We start from the raw sequence: 8,881 nt of genomic DNA on the forward strand, positions 1-8,881 counted from the left end.
TAGTGGGAGGAGTCTGGGTTCTGCTCCTGCAAAGAACAGCTGAGATCCTGTCAGGCTTCTTTAAAGAGCCAGGCAGATGGGGGATGGCAGGCCAAGGACCCCTCCCGGAAGGAATGTCTGATTCGTGCCTGAGCCACCACACAACATGTGGGGGAGAGCACTGCAGGTGGCAGGAGCAGCAGGTGCAAAGGCCCTGAGGCAGACGGGACTGGGGGGTGGTCCCTGCCCAGAAGGGAGGCCCACGTGGCTGGAGCCCAGACAGAGGGCCACTGACAGGTCTTGGCGGGGGAGCGCTGTGGACCCCACTAAGGAGCTGGGTTTTGTTCTGAGTGAGGTGGGGGCAGAGATGGCAGGATCTAATCCAATCCACATTTTCACAAGGGCCCTCTGGCTGCTGAGGGGAGGGGCGGGAGGGGTGGATCCTGAAGGCAGCTGGGGTGGCTGGAGTCTCGCTGTGATCCCCCAGGTGGGTGGTGGGCCAGGAGGGGGATTTGAGATTTATTTGGGAGCTGGAGCGACAAACCACAGCCTGGATGAGGCCCGGGGGTGAGCGAGCTGAGTTGGAGTGCACCCAGAGTTTGGGGTGTTAGGGGGCAGAGGTTTGGGACAGCCTGGGCCTGCCTGGGTGGGAGGGGGTGCTGCCTGGCCACACTGAGCCTGAGGCTCCCACTGGACTTCCACAGGGGTGAGTGGGCAATCGAGGGCTAAGGCCAGCTCAGGGGAAAGGTCTGCACCTGGGCATGAATTTGGGGTCATCAATGTCCGGGTGATCTTTGAAGCCTCAGGACTGGCTGAGGTCATGGAGGGTGTGACAGCTGGCAGGGGAGGCCTGAACCATGCGGGCCCCAGAACCTGAGAGCAGGGAAAGAGGAGGCAGGAGGGGGTGGGCGTTGGGGGGGGGGACAGTGGGAGACACAGTGTGTGCAGTGAGGCCGGGCACACAGTACGTGCTCAATAAACGTGAATCAGTAAGTTATTGGCACAAAGTTCCCTGGTGAAGAGACCCTCTCCTCAGCCACAGAGGGGACGTGAGCCTTGGGATCACACGGGCTGCCAGGGTGGCACAGGGCCTCCCCGGACCCAAGCAGGTCGTCGCTGCCTTCCCGTGCCCTCGCCCCTTGAGGCCCAGGGGGTCCTAAAGCTCCTCGCCTCACCCACAAACGGGACGCTTGGGTTCCTGAGATTTCCAAGCTGCAGCTGCCTCGAGAGGAACCAGAGTTAGGTTAGCAAAGTGCAGAGAGGAGCTCTGTGATGAGAGGGTGAGAAGAGCGCGGGGGACTGGCCTGTGCCAGCCCACGCCTGCCCCCACCCACCCGCCTGCTGTTCCCCTGTCTTCTGGGGCCGCGTAAGTTTCCACAAATGCCCGATTAGCAGGGTTCCAGGGATCAAAAGAGGCGGGACCACAGGGATGCCTCGCTGCCCCCAAGAATGCTTCCCCGCTGGAAGCTGGGGGTGTGTGTGTGCGCGCGCGCACGTGTGCACACAGTATCCTGACCCTCGATGGCTCAGAGGGGCACGGCCGGGACCACAAGCCCCCTTGAGGCTGTGGACCTGTGGGCTGGGGTTTTGCCCAGCTAGCTGCCCTGGGAGGGAGGTGGTTCTTAAACTTGGAGTGCCTCTGGAAGGCTTCTCAAAACCCAGAGTGCTGGGGCCCCCCATTTCTGGCTCAGCAGGTCTGGGGCATTGAGAAAATGCCTTTCCAGGGTGCTTCTGGCCTGGGGACCCCGCCTTGAGAACCACTGATGTGGGGGTTCCCACCCACCTGCCTCCAGATTAAATCACCTGGAGAGCTTTAAAAACCAAGCCTGGCCCCTCTCAGACACATTATGTCAGAACCTGGGGGAGGGAAGAGAGATGGGGAGCCGGATGGTGAGTCTTTGAAGTTCTCTGGACGACTCCATCATGGGCGGGGGGCGTGGGGGAGAACAGGTGAAACAGATATGGTTCTGCACATGGTCCAACACCACGCAGCCACGCAGCCACGCAGAGGGAGGGGCTGGGCGGGCAGTGCGACCAGTGAGCGTGGACATGCCGGCCCCCCGGAGGCCGGGGGGGCCTGAGGTCAGGGCTGTGGGCAGGATTGTCGGGGGTCCTGGATTCAGCGGAGGCAGCCCTGTGGGATAATCTCCAGACCCGCCGAGCGGAGCGAACGACGGCATTGTGCAAAGGTCCAGAGGCCAAACACCAGGACATACACACACTCACACGCTCCTTGTCTCCAGAGACGCCTGCCTACCTGCGTGTCCTGCGCTGGGCCCAGGGCGAGCCGCTCTCACGGCCCGTGTGACCGCCTTGTGGCCAGCAGCACACTGCCTGGGGCACCGCTGGGCAGAGGGCGGTGTTTTCTCATTGCTTTACTCAGAGTCGCCTCTCTGGGGATCTTGAAAAGCAGACTGGGTTTTATTTGGGTTTATTCATGTTTTTAAAGCCTCTGCAGACAACATTGCCCACCTGGGGTGACCAGGCCCGTTTCCTCCTCCAGGCCCAGCCCAGGCTCTGGTCATTAATGATCAGTTAAAGCCGAGTGGAGGGAGAGGGGAGGGGAGGGGAGGGAGGAGAGGCTGGAGGCGGCGGCAATGGAGCTTCTGGGTCCAGGCGGGCTCCTGGGCCTCTCTGGGCGGGAGGCTCCGGTCCCAAGTCAAGGGGTCCAGCCGCCCCTTGGGCCCTGCTCCCCAGGACAATGACCTGAACCATCTATTTGTCCTGAGGTCCTCAGGCTCAAGCGCTCGAGACCCACAGGCGTCTGCTGGTGCCAGGCCAGGTGGGGTGGGGTGGGGGTGGCTAATGACCAAGGCCCGGGGGACGGGCACAATGTGGTCTCACACCGCACAGGCTGCGGCCACCTCAGCTCTCAGCGTGGAGCCCCGTGCTGGTCCAGGTCCCAGGCCTCTGTCTCTAACCCTCCCCCCTCAGCCCCTACCAGTGCTTCTCACCAAGGTCTTCCCAAGGTGGCGGCTGGACCCCTTGACTTGGCAAAGGCGTCGGGGAAGCCAGGGCCTGCAGAAGGGCGAGAGCCGTGGTGGATGTCCGGGGAGGCCCTCCCCCACCACCAGCACTGGGGAGGACCCAGCATGCGGCGTCCCCAAGGAACCTCTCTGGAGGTGGGTTGGCGGCGGGGATGGGGCACGAGGCGGATGGTGTCCCCATCTCCAGCTCTCGTCCCTCTGCAGGGAACTTCCTCAAGCTGGTTACAGGCATCTACAGAAAACAAAACAACAGCAAAGCGTAAACAGAAGGCCAATAGCCAGCACCATTTTTATTGGTGGAAGACCTGGCAGTATAATAAGGCGACAGACAAGTCACGAAATTTTGGGAAGAAGAAGTAAAACTGTCTCCAACCACAGGTAACATGACACCTATACAGAAACTCTCAAGGAATAGACAAAAAAGCGACAAGAGCTAAGAAATGAGTTTTGCAAGGTCATCTGATGCAAGGTCACTATACAAAAATCAGTCGTATTTCTATACCCTAGCAAGAGCTATTATGAGCTGAAATTTGGGAACAGTACTGTTTACAATGGCAACAAAAGCATACGAAATACTTAGATATAAATCTAAAAATATGTGTAACTTCTGTAAGCTGAAAACTACAAGACACTGATCTAAGAAGTCAACAAAAGGCAAAGAAATGGGGAGATAAACCACCTTCATGGATTGTTTACATGTTTCCCCTAAACTGGCCTAAAGAGCTAACGCCATTCTGGGGAGGTGGGGCGGGGAGCAGCAGAAATTTTCAGTAGAAATTCGGAAACTTATTTTAAAATGTGTATGGAAAGGCAGAGAAGCTAGAATCACCAAAACAAGTCTGAAAAGGAACAAAGCTGAGGGGTCACACGGCCTGATTTCAAGTCTTACTCTAAAGCTGCAGCCACCGAGGGCAGGGTTCACCACAGGATAGACTCAGAGATGACAAGAACAGAAGAGAGACCCCAGAAGCAGACCCCCACGTATATATACAGGCAACCGACTTTCAGTGAAGGTTCGAAGGTGACTCAATAGTGAAAGGACGGTCTTTTCAACAAATTGCGCTGGAAAAATTCAATATCCATATGCAAAAAAGGGACTTGATTCATGCATCACAACATATACAAAAATTGACTCAAAACAGTTCATAGACCTAAGCATAAAGTCTAAATTATAAAACTTCTAGAAGTCATGAAAGGAAATTTTTGTGACCGGGGGTTGGGCAAAGATCTTAGCTATGACACTAAAAGCCTTGATCCGTAAAGGAATAAATTTGTCAGTTGGTCAAAACTAAGAACTTCAGCTCTTTCAGTGACAGTTAAGAGAATGAAAAGAAAAGCTGTGGCCTGGGAGAAAATATTTGCAAGTCACATTATCTGATAAATCACTTGTATTCAGAATATATAAAGAACTTTCAAAGCTCAGTAACAATACACATCCCAGTGCTTAAAATAAGCGGACAATTTGAACAGACACTCCATCAGAGAAGATACACGAATGGCAAATAAGCACATGCAAAGACGCTCAAGGTCCTTAGTTACTAGGCAAACGCAGGCTAAAACCCCAGCAGAGACGCCAGTGCACGCTTACTAGAACAGCTCAGTTGAAAGAAAACATCTGACAATGCCAAGCGCTGGCAAGGGTGTGGAGCAACTGGAACCCCCGCGCTTTGCTGGTGCGAAAGCGAAACGACGCAGCCACTCTGGAAGGCAGCTCAGCTCTTCTTACAAAGAGAAGCCTGCTCAGCAGCCCCGCTCGTGGTTACTTGCCCAAGTGAAACGGAAGTATGCTCACACGTGTCTCACCTGTGGACGCGTATAGCGGATTTGTTCATATCGCGCCGAACGTCCTTCTCGGAATGGGTGGCTGAGCTGCGCACGTCTGTACGATGAAATCCCGCTTGGGGGTTAAGAGCGAGGAAGCTGCTGGTGGACACGTCCACGCATCTCAGAGGCGCTGTGCTCGGCGAAGGAGGCCAGACCCCAAGGTGAGGCACAATCCGACTCCCTTTACTGGCAAAAAGCTACGGGGACGGACGAGAGATCAGCGTGTGCCTGCGCGGGGGTGCAGAGGGGGCACTACGAGGGTTCGTGGGGGCCAGGCGGACGGGTTCTCCCCTTCCTGATTACAGACACAAGTATTTGTGCTTGTCAAAACCCACAGAATCGTGCACTTGCCCTGCACACGCGCATATTGCCCCTTACTTCAAATTGGAATAGCCCCTCTGGTCTCCTTGCGCTGTTTGCATTGAGTAATAGAGTATCTTTTCCTGTTCACTTAATGTTACTGCTTGTGTCCATGTGGGAAGCTTGTCTCTTGTAGCCAGAGTGTGGTAGGATCTGGCCTTCTGCATATCCACTCTGCCCTTTAATCAGCTGGAATGCTTAAAGCATGAACATTTGCTGCAATTATCCACCTGGTTGGATTCAGGGCTCCCATTTTACTTTTTGTTTTCTGTCTGTCTCCTTTGGGTTTTCAAAACTTATTCCTTCTAATGAATATTTTTTCAGTTTTCTGCTTTATTGTATGTATTGGCTTTTCGACTATCTTGTGTTATTTTTTAGAGGTTGCTCTAGAGATTTCAATATCCTTAATCTTTTGCAGTCTGCTTGGAGTTAGTGTTTTACTGTTGCCCACCAAGTATGGGAAAGTTTGCAACACTCCGGTCCGTTCTCCACCTTACCCCCCGCCAGCCTTTATTCTGTCATCGTCATGTGTGTTCCACCTACGTATGTTGGAAATCCCACCAGAGAGTACTACCATTTTTTGGTTTTAAATAGACTTATATGTTTCAAAGAACTTAAGGGGAAGGAAGGCGAGCTTCCATCCTTGGTCACCATCTCTGTCGTCCCGCCTTCATCTCTGAGCTCTGCTTCCTTCTGGGGTCGTTTCCCTCCAGCCCTTAGCGTTTCTGGCAGAGAAGCTCTCTTAGCTTTCCTTCATCTCAGAGCATCTTTATTTTACCTTCGTTCCTGAAAGACATACTTACAGGAAATAGAATTCTGGCTCTCTGGCCTCCATGGTTTCTGACGAGAAGTTGCCGCCATGGGAATCGTCGTTTCTGCACGTGGAATGTGCAGTTCTTCCAGAGCCACCGGATTCCCGACGAGGGGACAGAGACCCCTCTCCATGGAGGGGGTCACAGCCATGCTGGAGAGGAGGCTGGAGCTGGGTGAGACCTGTCTTTGCTGCTTTCAAGATACTTCTTTTGGTTTCAGGCGATCTGCTGCGTCTGTTTCCAGGTGTGGGTCTGTTGAGTTTATCCTCTTTGGGATTCTCCAGGCTTCTTGCATGTTCAGATTTGTGTCTCACCGGATTTGGAATGTTTCAGCCATCATTCTTTCTTTTGTTTGAGGGGAGGTTGGCAATTAGGTTTATTTATTTATGTTTAAAGGAGGTGCTGGGGATGGAACCCAGGACCTCATGCATGCTAAGCATGTGCTCTACCGCTTGAGCCACACCCTCCCCCCTCAGCCATGACTCTTCAAATAGCTTTTCCACTCCAATCTCTTTCTCCCCCTTTTCTGGAACCCCAGACGTACCCTGACTTTTGACATTGTCCTCACTGGTCCATGAGGCTCTGTTCAGTTTTTCCTTTTCTCTTTGGTCTTCACATGGGATATTTTCTGTTTATTTATCTATCTTGAAGTTCACTGACTTTCCTCTTTCAACTCCACTCTGCTACCAAGTCCATCAGTGAAGCTTTACATTCCAGATGTATTTTTCAGTTCTAAAACACTCACTTGTTTACTTTGTGTTTCCAGCTTCTCTGCTGAGAATTCTTATTCATCTCATATCATCTTCGCTCTGGGTGTGCGCACGAGTGTGATCTCACACGGCCGTTGTGACACCTGCTGCAAGCACTGGCCCTCCCGGGACTGGCCTCCGATCAGTGTCTTTCCTCTGAGAAGCGGTCGTTTTTCTGGACTCTGCTGAGTAACTCGCTTTACGTCCTGATTGTGAACACAGTGCTGTGCAGACTCTGGGCTGTTCTCTCCCTCCGGAGATGCTGGCGTCTACTCCCCAGCAGGCCAGTCACCTCCCCTCGGTGGGCAGCGCTGCACCGCCGCTGTGGCTGGCTGGGCCTGCCCCGCCGCGCACCCTCCGGGCTTGCTCTGAGATGCATGAGAACTCGCACACAGAATCGGGGCTCCTCCTGGGTGGCTCTGCCCCTTTCTGCACTCTCTCTACCCTGCTGCCTGCAGGGCCCCTTGTCCAGTTCCTCTGGCTGGAAGGATGGGGCTTCTCTCGGAGTTTGAGCCTCTCATGTGGCTGTGCTGATGTGAGACTAGGGCTTGCCCTCTGGGCAGAGCCTCAAGGAAACCCAGAGACTCCAGGCAGGTTCTTCTCCACGCGGCCCCTCCGTGGTCTGCCTGCGTCCCCGAGGCCTCAGAAGCCACTGTTTGCATGCTGTCCGGATTTTAGTCATAGCCAGAGAGAGGGACAGGCCTTAGCTAGATCAGTCCTGTGGGGCTGTATATGAGGTGTCACCTGTTTCCTGACAGCAAAGCTTGGTGGGGTGACCTTCATGGCCCCTGAAGGTGGGAGTGGGCACCTGGCTGTGTGCAAGGCACCTGGGCAGGGCCATTAACTCCAGGAGGTGGTGAGGACTCTGTGGACAGCTCTTTACCTGGGGCACCGGCCCGAGCTGTCTTGCGTCTGGTGTGGGCGGCTGAGCGAGGCCACGAGCTAGGTCAGGTGGGGAGTGACATCAGCACATTGATGCAACATCTTCCTTTCCTGCGTCAAAGTTGAACCAACATCCTCAGACACAGGCGGCAGCTGCCCATCCCCCCGCCACAGCCGCGGGGAGGGCGGGCAGGGCTGGACTCTGAGCCTGAGGGGGGCCACCGGGCACTCAGCGAGGTGGGAGCAGAGGGGCCGGAGCCCATTCTGTCCCCGCCCGCTGTTCTTTGAGCTACTCCAGGGTGCCTAGGGTGGCAGAGTCCTTGTCGGACCCAGGTTTCCTTGGCCCCACACCCAGCTCCAGGGGTGAATAATTGATGGCAGAGCCGATGAGCTCAGAGCTGGCGGCGGGGCCGTCTGGCCGGTTGGCGGTGACTCAGTGGGGAGGAAGAGACGGGAAGCAGAGGCATCTCACGCACACCCGGCCCATCGGTAACCGGCAGGAAGGGGGACATGAGACATATGGGCCGTGACAGCTTAATGGCCTTTGGTTAAAGCGTCCCCTGAATGTGCTAGCACCAGGAGGCTCTTAGCTGAGGCCACTCGTCTGGCCAGGCTGGGCCGGGGCTGCAGGCTCGCTTCCCAGGTGCAGGTGGCACCTCCTGCTGCAGGATCTGTGGCCTCGGGGGGACGCTGGGTGGGCAGTGGAGGAGGGTGCATCCTGGGGACCTGGACCACCCGGCCACACCTAGACTGGGACGATTCTGGGCCAGACCTGGGCCCTACTCTGCCTGTTCACTGTGACACCCACCTCCCCTGAGGGCCCCTCCCAGGACCCACCAGCAGGAGCTGGGCAGCCAGGCATTGTGGCTGGAAGACCCAGAACCACGTGCCTGTCCTCTAGGTGCTGAATCCCAGGCCCCACCATCCCCTCCAGATCCGGTATCCCTTGGTTTGGGGAAAACAGTGAGGTCAGAGGGGACTTGGTCACATTCCCCAAAGAGCCCAGAATAGGACAGGAATACCCAGCTCAGCTCCTCTGGGCTGCAAGAGCTCCTCTTGGGGGTGGGGAGGGCAGGGAACTTCCAGGGAACTGTCACTCCCTTTCACTCCTGAGGACAAGAGGACTTGGAGTTGTGGCAGCAGGGGCAGGGCCCACGACTCACCTGCGTGCACACCTGGCCCAGCTCAAATGGCCCACTGGGAAGAGGCCTGCCTGCACACCTGCCCAGGTCACTCCGCCTGATGGGGAGGAATCCCAGTAAGCTAAAGATTCAGGATTTCAGCTAAG

Source organism: Vicugna pacos, chromosome 19 (assembly GCF_048564905.1).
Source record: "Vicugna pacos chromosome 19, VicPac4, whole genome shotgun sequence".
Taxonomy (NCBI): domain Eukaryota; kingdom Metazoa; phylum Chordata; class Mammalia; order Artiodactyla; family Camelidae; genus Vicugna; species Vicugna pacos.